We start from the raw sequence: 11817 nt of genomic DNA, 5'->3' as shown, positions 1-11817 counted from the left end.
TGCACGCCAGGGTCTTTTGAAGGAAGCCTACGCCTGCTCTCCCTGTTGCCACTGTGTCCACCAATGCCTTCCATCTCAAGCTCAACTCCGCTTCCTCCAGCTCTTTCTCTGCCTTCCACCTCCAGCCTGTTCGTACCTCAATGCCCGCTGCAGCCGCCTTGGGGTCCATGGAAGCTCTGCACTGGAGCGCTCCTCTTGTACGTACCACTATGATTTTACAATGTCTTGGTGCAATATAGATAAGGTGTTACACATAAAGCACATGGCAACCTCAAATTCCTTTGTATTTCTATACACTGAGCCCTTTGGATGCAGAGCAAGTGTTGACAAAGAAGATGAATCAGCATTAATTGTTTTCTGGATTTTGTCTTGGAATAGCACGCAGGATGAAGTATTAGCAATAGTCTCAGCAGCCTGCTAAAGTGGTAGATTGCCAGTAGCACACAGATGCAGACGAGAAATACAGTTGTAGTGGAATGCAAAATAATTTGTAGGAGACTGATTTTGTGTGTGATTGGATTTGATCGTTTACTGTTATTTTATTGTAAATTGGATTTTCCACTGGCTGCATTAATCTTTTTACAAAATGACAAAAGTGAAAAGAGTATGATTATGTCGCAAATAAACATGTATGAACAACACACTTCCAGTGGAATGTTTAAAAGAAATCACCTAGCAGCAACTCTCAGTAATACTCCATTTTGTAATCTGGACGTTGAACTCGACATTTGACAAAGGTTAACCTAACCTGGTGGCTGTGACAACCCCGAGTACCTGGTCTAACCTGATGGTGTTTCATCAGTAATATGAATACATGGAACGTATTTCATTCTGTTGTGGGCAGTGTGACACTGGCCAGAGCTTCAGAGCATCAGGTATTGATAAGGTGCTGTTAATGTGTGGTCAACCAAACAAGGAGATCCTTTAAAAAGGTAGTGTGCTTCTGCTGCGCCTCACATTCCAGAGGCCATGAAGGCAATTGTTCTTGCACTGACTTTGGCCCTTGTGGGTAAGCAGACTGTACTTTTCCAAACTGGTAATACATGAAAATATGATGAACAAAGCATCAAACCAGACTGAGAATGAGCAAGACAGTCCTTATGCAGTTTAAACAGCAATTTTTTTGTTAGTTTGAATATATTCCTTAGGTTTACGAGAAATCCTGTTTAAATCGGGTGCTTTAAGATGTCAGAATCGAGTAGGAAATGTGTATTACGTTTTAAACCACTGTTTACTTTACCTTTCAGCGGGTCAACAGAACAACCTAAGTGAGTATGAGATTGTATTACACTATTATTATTATTATTTTAGAAATCACTGTAGTTTCACAACACTTTAATAAAAAAAAAGTATATAAGTGTAAAAGAAGCATTCTTCAAAAAGGGTAAATTCCTGTTTTACCAGCACCGGACTTTGCCACTGGTAAGACCTATGTGTACCAGTATGAAGCACTGCTGCAGGGGGGTCTACCCGAGGAAGGTCTGGCCAGGGCTGGAGTGAAGATTGTCAGCAAAGTTCTCATCAGTCAAGTTGCCCAGACCACCCACCTGCTCAAGGTAAAACATTTGCATTAGAAAAACAAGAACAATCGAGGTGGCTCATAGCAAATGTGTGTTTTGTCTGCAATGTTTTTTTCTAAACTATTGTGCATCATGTAATTTGATTTGTTCTATTGTTTAGTATTTCACAGAGGTATATTTAATTTGGATGTGTACTTCTAGCTCAAGGAACCTCAGTTGTTCCAGTACACTGGTGTATGGCCCAGAGATGAATTCAGCCCTGCTGCAAAGCTCACCCAAGCCTTGGCTGCTCAATTTCGTATTCCTGTGAAGTTTGAGTATGTCAGTGGTGTGGTGGGCAAATTGTTTGCCCCTGCCGAAGTCTCCGAAACAATTCTCAATATCCACAGAGGAATTCTCAACATCCTTCAGCTGAACATCAAGAAAACACAGAATGTATATGAGTTGCAGGAGGTGAGACCATCTTCTTGTAAATAATGTGACATATTTCTTTTTGATTTTGATTAAGGACTCATGTTTTTTTTTTTCTTTTCTTATTTTCAGGCTGGATCCCAGGGAGTCTGTAAAACTGATTATGTAATCAGCGAAGACACAAAAGCCGAACGCATCCATGTTATCAAGTCTAAGGACCTGGGGAACTGCCAGAAGAGGGTCATGGCAGACATTGGAATGGCTTACACAGAGACTTGTGTCCAATGCCAGCAGGTAACAGAAACATTAAACTTTATATTTGGCCACTGCTGAAAATGTTGAGGGAGAAGATCTGATCAAACTTATCGCGTTGCACAGAAAAACAAGAACCTGAGAGGAGCTGCAACCTACAGCTATGTCATGAAGCCCACCCAAAGTGGTGCTCTCATCATGGAAGCCGCTGTCCAGGAGCTTCATCAATTTACCCCCTTTCCATGAGCTGACTGGAGCTGCTCAGATGAAAGCGAGGTAGAGCATGAGCACCAGATATAGTAGAATTTCTCAAAAAGGTGGCTTCAGTCCATGTATTTTGCCCTGAAAAATGTGTGTTCTTTAGACAATTGATGACGTTTGTTGAGGCCCAGAATGACCCAGTGCAGCCTATACAAGCAGACTATCTGGCACGTGGATCTCTGCAATATGAATTTGCATCTGAGCTTCTCCAGACACCCATTCAACTAATTAAAGTCACCAATGCCCAGGCACAGGTATTGTGTGGCGAATCTTCCAGTTTTTGCTCTCATTTTAGCACAGTTTCTAAAGAGTCCAAGTGTTGTATTTTGACAGATCGTTGTGCTCTTCGTAACAAGGTTAAATCCATTATTTGATTTGTTTCTTTTTATAGATTGAAGAGATCTTGAATCACCTAGTCAAAAACAATGCGGGTGAGGTTCATGAAGATGCTCCACTCAAGTTTGTCGAGTTGGCTCAGCTTCTGCGTATGGCCAAATACGAGACCATCAATAAATTTGGGCTCAAGTCAAGGCAAAGCCAGACTTCAGGTACGTGAAGCTTCCCAGCCTTCTTTTGAGCAATTTTAATCTTAACTAGTGAATGTGAAGAAAAACATCATTGTGTCTTACTTGTAAACCTACAATGTTGGCTATATAAGGAAACTGCATTTAATTTTTCAGACGATGGTTCCTGGATACTGTCCCTGCCATTGGAACTCAAGTGGCTCTGAGATTCATCAAGGAAAAGTTCTTAGCTGGTGAAGTCACTGTAATAGAAACTGCCCAGGCTTTGCTGGCTGCTCTCCATCTAGTAGAAGCTAACTTGGACACTGTCAACTTAGCTGCTGTGAGTATTTTTTTCGCATCTTTCAAGTAAAAAATTACTTTCCTTACACTTGGCTTAAAGAAATCTAATAGTATGCTTCTCCTTCCTCCAGAGTGTGGTACTTAATGCTAAAACTCAGTCACATCCCATACTCCGTGAAATCGCAATGCTTGGTTACGGTTCCTTGGTATTCAAGTTCTGTACGGAACATCAGAACTGTCCTGCTGATGTTATAAAGGTAAGCAGATTGTAATAGCATACAGTAGGTATTGTGGAATAATAATAATAATAATAATAATAATAATAATGCTCCTTTGTACTAGCCTGCCCCTATCCAACATGAAATATTACATGTGTTTAGTTATAGATGGCACAGTGTCTTTATTACAGTAGTGTTGTTTACTGTGGATATCCACTTTTTGTCCTCAGCCTATTCATGATTTCGCTGCAGAAGCAATTAGTAAGGCAAATGTTGCAGAAATTGCCCTGGCTATGAAGGTCCTCGGAAATGCAGGTCACCCTGCCAGCATCAAGCCAATCATGAAGCTCCTGCCTGGGTTTGGCTCTACAGCTGCTGCACTTCCAGTCAAAGTCCAGGTTGATGCTGTGGTAGCTTTGAGACACATTGCCAAACGGGAACAGAGAAGAGTGAGTCCAAGTGTAACATTCACTAGCATTGTAGGAGCATTCTGTTTGAGGTAAATGCTCAAAAGTTTTTTTCTTACAATGTACGCATTTGTTGCTGTTGAACCAGGTCCAAGACATTGCCCTTCAGTTGTTCCTGGACAGAGATCTCCACCCAGAATTGCGCATGGCTGCTTGTGTTGTGCTGTTTAAGACCAAACCCAGCATTGGTTTGGTTTCCACCATTGCCGCCGCTCTGCAGAAAGAGAAAAGCCTGCAAGTGGCAAGCTTTACCTATTCTCACATGAAGGCCTTGACCAGGAGCACCGCCCCAGACCTTGCCCAAGTGTAGGACAATAAAAATCACTTCCATCTTAGATTGCAGTATCACGGTGTTTGATTCCAGTTTCACTTTGCTAATTACTGTCCTTCTTCTGTTTAGTGCAGCTGCTTGCAATGTTGCTATCAAGATCCTGAGCCCCAAGTTTGACAGGCTGAGCTATCGTTTCAGCAAAGCCATCCACCTGGACTTTTTCACAGTAGGCATATTGTCAATATCAGGGATGTTTTCAGATCAGTGTCAGTATTTAAGATGATTGCAGTGATTTGACCTGTGTTTTGCTGTAGCCAAAGAGGGAATTAATTTGTCACTTTTTTTAAAGACCGCCTGATGGCTGGTGCTGCGACTACTGCATACTTCATCAACGATGCTGCCACTATTTTGCCAAGGGCCGTTGTGGCCAAAGTTCGTGCCTATATGGTTGGGGCAGCAGCAGATGTTTTTGAGGTGGGATTGAGCTTCCTGAGGGTTTCATAGATGTTACGCTTGATTGAAACCACGAACTATGCCGATGATGCTGCTCCCCTGTTTCAGATTGGTGTGAGAACCGAAGGAATCCAGGAGGCTCTTATGAAAGAACGAGCTGCTGACGCTGGTGCTGACAGGATCTCCAGGATGAGGCGCATCCTGAACGCTGTAAGTGGCAGAAAACAAATTTGCGGTTGTCGCCAAGAGGCAAAACAATTTAAACAGCTTTCAGAGCATTTTGTTAGGCTTTTAACAAATTTTCTATGGCTTTTGCACTTTTCTTGAAAGCTGACTAACTGGAAGCCGTTACCAACAAGTCAGCCACTGGGTTCAGTGTACTTAAAATTGTTTGGCCAAGAAATTGCCTTTGCCAACATTGACAAGGACATCATTGAGAGAGCCATACAGGTACTGTCTTCTTATGTATTGCGCTTGTTTAATGCATATTCGATGACTATTAAACAAGTTCTGCTCAGTTTAAATCCATGCATGAAAGAAATTTGCCTGAAACGTCTTCTTGTTTTGGCCTGCTTTTAGTTGGCTACCGGAGCTGCTGCACAGCATGAACTGTGGAAGACTGTGCTGAATACATTGCAGTCTGGGGCTGACTTCCAAATCTCCAAGTCTTTGTTGACCTCTGAGGTGCGTCGCATCTTCCCCACCTCTGTAGGCTTCCCCATGGAGCTCAGCCTGTACTCAGCTGCTGTGGCGGCAGCAACAGTTAAAGGTAATTTTTTTCACGGAGACCACCAATACATTCTTAATGTGTCTCCATTTCTTCCCTGCGAAGTCTTCCCTGTAACCTATTGTTAATGTATTTATGTTCTTAGCAAAAGCAACTCTGACACCTCCACCTAGGGAGAACTTCCAGCTGGCTCAGCTGAAGAACACCGACATTCAGTTACAGGCTCACATTGCACCGAGGTACATCTACAGATCACGCATTTTGTACCAGCAGAAAATGTCACTATTAACTCTCATAAATTAAACATACGCTTTACTATGTTTGCAGCATTGCTGTACACAAAATTGCAGTTATGGGAGTAAACACGGCCATCATTCAAGCTGCAATTGTGGCCAAAGCCAAAGTTCATAATGTCCTTCCTCTGAAGTTCAACGCAAGAGTTCACATAGCTCAGGGACACTTCAAGATTGAGGCCTTGCCTCTTCAAGCTCACGGTCGCCTTCTGGATTTGCAGTAAGCAATTTTTCATTAGGCTTAAGAAAAGGGAAAAAAAAAGAAAACTGGAATCCATAATTTTTTTTCACAGTAACTATGAAATGGCTGCTTTAAATGGAAACACGATAATTCTTTTTAAAACTAACCACTCAGTCGATGATATACTAATGCTTTATTTTTTTGCTAACAGAATGGAAGCTGTTGCTATGTCAAGGAATGTAGAAAATCTTTCTGGAGCTAAAATTACCCCAGTACTACCCGAACATCTTGCAGCCCAACTGTCTAGGGAGAGATTCACATCCAGAGCAGATGCTGACGCTGGTAGTGGATTGGTGAGCTGACCAAAAATGTCTGTGCTTGGAGATTGTCTATACAAAATGACCCTGATAATGTCATCGTGTCTGTGATATGAAATGAGTTAATATCTCTTGTAATATGCCTTCCTTTGCTCAGATTGTGTCATTACTTGTTTTTTATGTCCAGTCAAAGTCGTCTGAAAGAATTTATGAGAATGTAAGCGACGAGAAACGGCCAAAGCAGAATGATGTTTCAGCCAGAATGGACAAGAAATGGTGTGTCACAATGGCAAACTTAGGACAGCAAGCTTGTGCTAAGATTACCTCCCAGAATGCTGGCTTCGTGAGAAACTCCCCTCTATACAAACTGATTGGAGAATATTCAGTCACTTTGGATGTGAAGCCTGGTATGTTGTCGTAAAGACATATGAACTTAGAATAACTTACAATTTGGGTGTGATGGTGCAGGGCAAGACAAATCAAAGTCTTGCATATTCATTCACGCAGTGTTAAAGGAAGTTTTTCTTTCTCCGTAGTTTCCGATGAAGCTGTTGAAAAGATAGAGATTGAGCTGCAAGTTGGACAGAATGCTGCTTCAAAAATAATTAAAAGGATCACGATAAAGGACGACAATACGGATAAGGGCAATCGTGGAGGAACCCCAGTTGTATTGAAACTGAAAAAAATCCTGGAAACTGAAAGAGTGCGTACAATATATTCTGTTAACGACCAGTGTAATTCTTACGCTTACCATTGTGACATTTCAGCAGTTCAGCAATAACACCCTCTGTATGGAATGGTGTTTGAAATTTCAACTGAAAACATTGCTGAGTGCTAGTGTTGGCATTTTTTTTCTCACTTCTCTCCTCTTAAAGACACAAAATTTGAGGAAATCCAGCAACTCCAGTTCGAGCAGTTCTTCTAGCCGTCGCTCGGGTCAGAATCGCAGTTCCTCAAGCTCCTCTTCCTCCAGCTCCTCTTCCTCCAGCTCCTCATCTTCTGGCTCCTCTTCATCCAGCTCTCGCAACAACAGTAAAAACAGGAAGAGCAAGAGAACCAGTAGCAGCAGCAGTAGTGGCAGCAGAAAGGTTGCCGGTGCCTGGAGTAACGGTAGATCTGTGAGCAGCAGCTCGTCCAGCTCCCGTATATCGAAGGTGAGACCAAACTCTTGTTTGCTAATGAAACATCATACTGAGGAAAACCTACCTAAGAAAAAAGAGGAAAAACAGCCCAGAGGGTTAGGTCGGGTTTAGGGTTTAGTTTCAAACATTTGGGCATGAGACAAGGCTCCGTTCTCAATGCATTCCAGTGATGATTGTATCTTGTGTGATGCACAAACAAAAACATCTCAGCTCCACCTTTGATTAGAAACCATCCTAAATATCTCTTATTTAGGACAAATAAATTGACATCGTGATTTCTGATGCCATCTCATGGAATTCCCAGTGATTACAAAAATAATCCTGCCAATAAAACCTGACAAGCTTTTATATGAAACTGAGGAAGCATCCAAATTAAAACAATATTTCTTTTTCTTTTTTTTTCAACAGGCACATGTATTTGGAAGATTTACAAAGAATCATATTCACCAGGTAAATCGGTTGAAAACATAGTTTTTTTTTTTTGTTTTTTTTTGTGAAAACAGCAGCTAATAATAAATCGCATTTCACACTTTTGAGTAATTTCTCCTATTTCCAACAGCATGATGACAATAGAGCCACCTCCCAGCGCAAGATCTCTAGCTCCAGCAGCAGCAAGAGCAGCAACAGCAGCAGCAGCAGCAGCAGCAGCAAGAGCAGCAGCAGCAGCAGCAGCAGCAGCAGCAGCAGCAGCAGTAGCAGCAGCAGCAGCAGCAGTAGAAGCAGCAGTAGAAGCAGCAGCAGAAGCAGCAGTAGAAGCAGTGCCTCCAGCTTTGAGGCCATTTACAAGAAGGTAGAAACATGGCAGTCAACATGCACCACATAGAAATGCAGACTAATCATACTTTTGGGAATTGAGTAAGCAGACACCAGACTCATCTTGATGACTGTGTCTTTTTTCAAACAGTCTAGATTCCTTGGAGATAGTGTGCCTCCTGCTGCTGTGGTCATCATTCGTGCAGTGAGGGGTAATGACAAGAGGCAGGGATACCAGATTGCTGCCTACATGGACAAAGCTGATGTCAGGGTACAGGTCATCATGGCTGCTCTTGCTGAGAACGACAACTGGAAGATGTGTGCTGATGGTATCCAGCTGAGCATGCACAAAGTCATGGTGAGACTGCAAGACTCCAATGCTGAGTTTTATTCTAAGCATTTCAAAATTAAAATGACTGTGTCACACTGCTGCTTTTTTCTTTATTCTTTCAAACCAGGCCAAGATTCGTTGGGGAGAGGAATGCCAGGACTATGCAACAGTCATCCAAGCAGAGACTGGGTTACTGGGTTCACACCCTGCTGTCCAAATGAAGCTCAACTGGAAGAAGATCCCCCGTGCTGTTAAGCGCTATGCTCGGATGTAAGCTTCCAAATCAATACATCACAGGCCAGATCTTTTCATCCAAGAATTTGCTGTCACTGAAACTCTGTTTCTGCCTCTCTTTTTATGAGGATTTCTGAGTACATCCCAGGTGCTGCGCTAATGGCTGGATTTAGTGAAGGAAGACACAGAAACAGCAAGAGACAGATTAAACTCACTGTGGCTTCAACTTCTGCCAGGACCCTCAGTGTTATCCTTAAAACCCCAAGGGTACCGAAGAAGATGTATACTGCTACCTTTTTAGAATAAATGAGTAGAAGTAAAGACAACGCAGTGACCCTGTCTACCTTTTCCCAGATGACTATGTACAAGCTGGCTCAGGCAATTCCCATTGCTCTACCATTTGGAGCTGCTGCAGCTCGTGCAGAAGTGGAGCAGAATATTGCTAACAGGATCTACTACATGTTTGCGGAGGCCAACACAGGTCTGTAAAACTAGAAAAGGCACATTTGCAGTTCACTGCAAAGTGAAAAAAGGTGCTTTATTTCTATTACGGTATCAACAGAAGGAATAACAGTATATGTACTTTTCTTTTTTTTTTTTTAAATTGCTCCAGCCAAGTGCATCGTAGCTGATGACACTGTCACCACATTCAACAATAGAAGATATAGTCCTGAAGTACCTAGCTCTTGCCACCAAGTGCTTGCCCAGGACTGCACCACAGAGCTCAAGTTCGTGGTTTTGATGAAGAAGGATGAGACATCAGAAAAACCACACATCATTGTGAAGGTTGCTCAGATGTGAGTACAAGGCATTCTCGTCTCTCTGTTTAGAAGTAACAGTTGCCACACCTTGTTCTACCTCATGCTCTTGTCCGTCTCTTTCAGCGATGTTGACTGGAGTGCTGATGACAACGGACTCCACATGAAAGTTAATGGGATGGATGTCCCTACCGTAAAACTACCTTATGAACATTCTACAGGTACAATCACCATCTAAACTTTTTTTGTATAATTTTGTTGCAGCAATGATGAAAAAGGTCTCTCTTATTTTCCTGATACTGTGTTTGTAGGTTCCATCATTATAAGACAAAATGGTGACGGCCTATCACTTTATGCTCCTGGACAAGGCCTGCATGAAGTGTATTACGATGGAAACATTTTGAGGGTAAAATGAGGCCCACTTGTACATTGGATTTGGTCTCTCTTCAAATCAGCGTAGCTAACGCTGTCTGCATTTGTTTCATACAGATTGAAGTGGAAGACTGGATGAAAGGAAAAGTTTGTGGACTTTGTGGAAAGGCTGATGGTGAAGTTAGACAAGAATATCAAGCACCCAGCGGACGCCAGATCATGAGCGCAGTCAGCTTTGGCCATTCCTGGGTTCTTGCTGCTGAAAGTTGTCGTGATGCCAGTGGTGAGTGTTTCTTGCACCACACAAAGAATAGCTTTTCCACAGATTTTGTAAGGTTGTCACTAATTTTTCTGTTTATCCAGAATGCCGACTGAGACAAGAATCAGTGATGCTGGATAAGCCAGTTACACTGCATGGACAGGCATCTAAATGTTACTCCACCGAGCCTGTGCTGCAGTGTCTGCCTGAATGTAAGCCAGTGAAGACGACCCCTGTGACTGTAGGGTTCCACTGTGTCCCTGCTGGTGAGTTGTTCTACTAAATCATAGGCTGGGAGGAAAATATGAATTTGATGGTGTTTGTCATTATGAGCTGATCTACATTTGCAAAGAGTTGTTTTTAATAAAACATTTTGATTGGAAAAGTGGGATAAAAATGTATAAAAATTAATCTGCTTGGTATGTGTTTAGAAACATAAAGAATGGTGCTAAAACATGTAACATTTATTCATTTAGTTGACACTATTCTCTAAAGCAGGGGGTGCGGTGGCGCAGTGGGTTGGACCGCAGTCCTGCTCTCTGGTGGGTCTGGGGTTCGAGTCCTGCTTGGGGTGCCTTGTGACGGACTGGCGTCCCGTCCTGGGCGTGTCCCCTTCCCCCTCCGGCCTTACGCCCTGTGTTGCCGGGTTGGCTCCGGTTCCCCGTGACCCCGTATGGGACAAGCGGTTCTGAAAATGTGTGTGTGTGTATTCTCTAAAGCAGCTTACAATGTTAAGGTTACAGTTGTTAGTTACAGGCTTACAATTATTTACCCATTTGTAGAGCTGGGTAATTTTACAAGCAATTTAGGCTAAGTACCTTGCTGAGGGGTACTACAGCTGGAGGTGGGAATCAAATCTACAATCTTTGGATCTAAATGCAGCAACCATTATGCTACCACCTGTCCCCCATCTTATGGCATTTTTTTTTTTTTTAAATACAGGTTCCAGAGTGAACAACTTGGTCAGCATGTGGGAGAAGACTGAAGATCTCAGGGATACTCTTGATGCCCATGTTAGCTGTAGATGTACGGAAAACTGTGCTTAGTGTATTACCTATAATGACATTATGTATTGTTAATGGCTTTCTTTAATCTGTTGTGATTATAAAGTTTCAGTTACAAACACAGGAATTAGTCTATTTATAAAACATTGAAAATGACACTTACACTAATTACAATAATGTATCATTAGCTATGAGGACTGCTGGATATTAGCATAGAACTGCCCAATGAATTTGCATGTACTGCCTCAATCATATTGAGAAATAAAAGTAAGAAAAGATCAAACAATTTGTTCTGAACCACAGGCAATGTTAATGGATTCAATATGAGTTTAACTCTTGGGGGGGGAAAAAAAACAATCTTTGTGCTTTTCCAGTAAACTTACAGCGATTAATTACAAAACAAAATACAGTGTACAAGCTAGTCATACTTACCTGACAGCTTTCAGTACCAGGTTTGTATATTAACCCATTTATAACTGCACTGGGTCCACAACTTATGAACACAGTTGGAATTTGAAGTCTGATTTATAACTACATAGCAGTCAGTAAAAGCTATTTAAAAAACAAATTCAAGGGATTAAACAGTTAAAAACAGCTGCAGCACTTACACAGCAACTTCACACACACAGAAACTGCAAAAACATGCAAGATAAGAGATAAAGACCGCCAAGTTTCCAAAGTTTGATAATGTACCATTGTGTAATAAGTCCAAAGAGTATCCTAGAAAGTTTCCCAAATTCATTTGCATTATCTGTTTTCAGTTATAACGCAGAGCAAACATTAGTTT

At 42.0% G+C, this 11817-nt stretch overlaps 1 pseudogene; it reads left to right on the top strand.

The window, feature by feature from the left end:
- The first annotated feature begins 969 nt into the window (after positions 1-969).
- LOC114911260 (vitellogenin-like) lies at positions 970-11072 on the top strand (annotated as a pseudogene).
- The last annotated feature ends 745 nt before the right edge of the window (positions 11073-11817 follow it).

Source organism: Scleropages formosus, chromosome 9 (assembly GCF_900964775.1).
Source record: "Scleropages formosus chromosome 9, fSclFor1.1, whole genome shotgun sequence".
NCBI classification, from domain to species: domain Eukaryota; kingdom Metazoa; phylum Chordata; class Actinopteri; order Osteoglossiformes; family Osteoglossidae; genus Scleropages; species Scleropages formosus.
The sequence above is the reverse complement of the archived record's forward strand: the minus strand, read 5'-3'. Positions and strand labels throughout refer to the sequence as shown.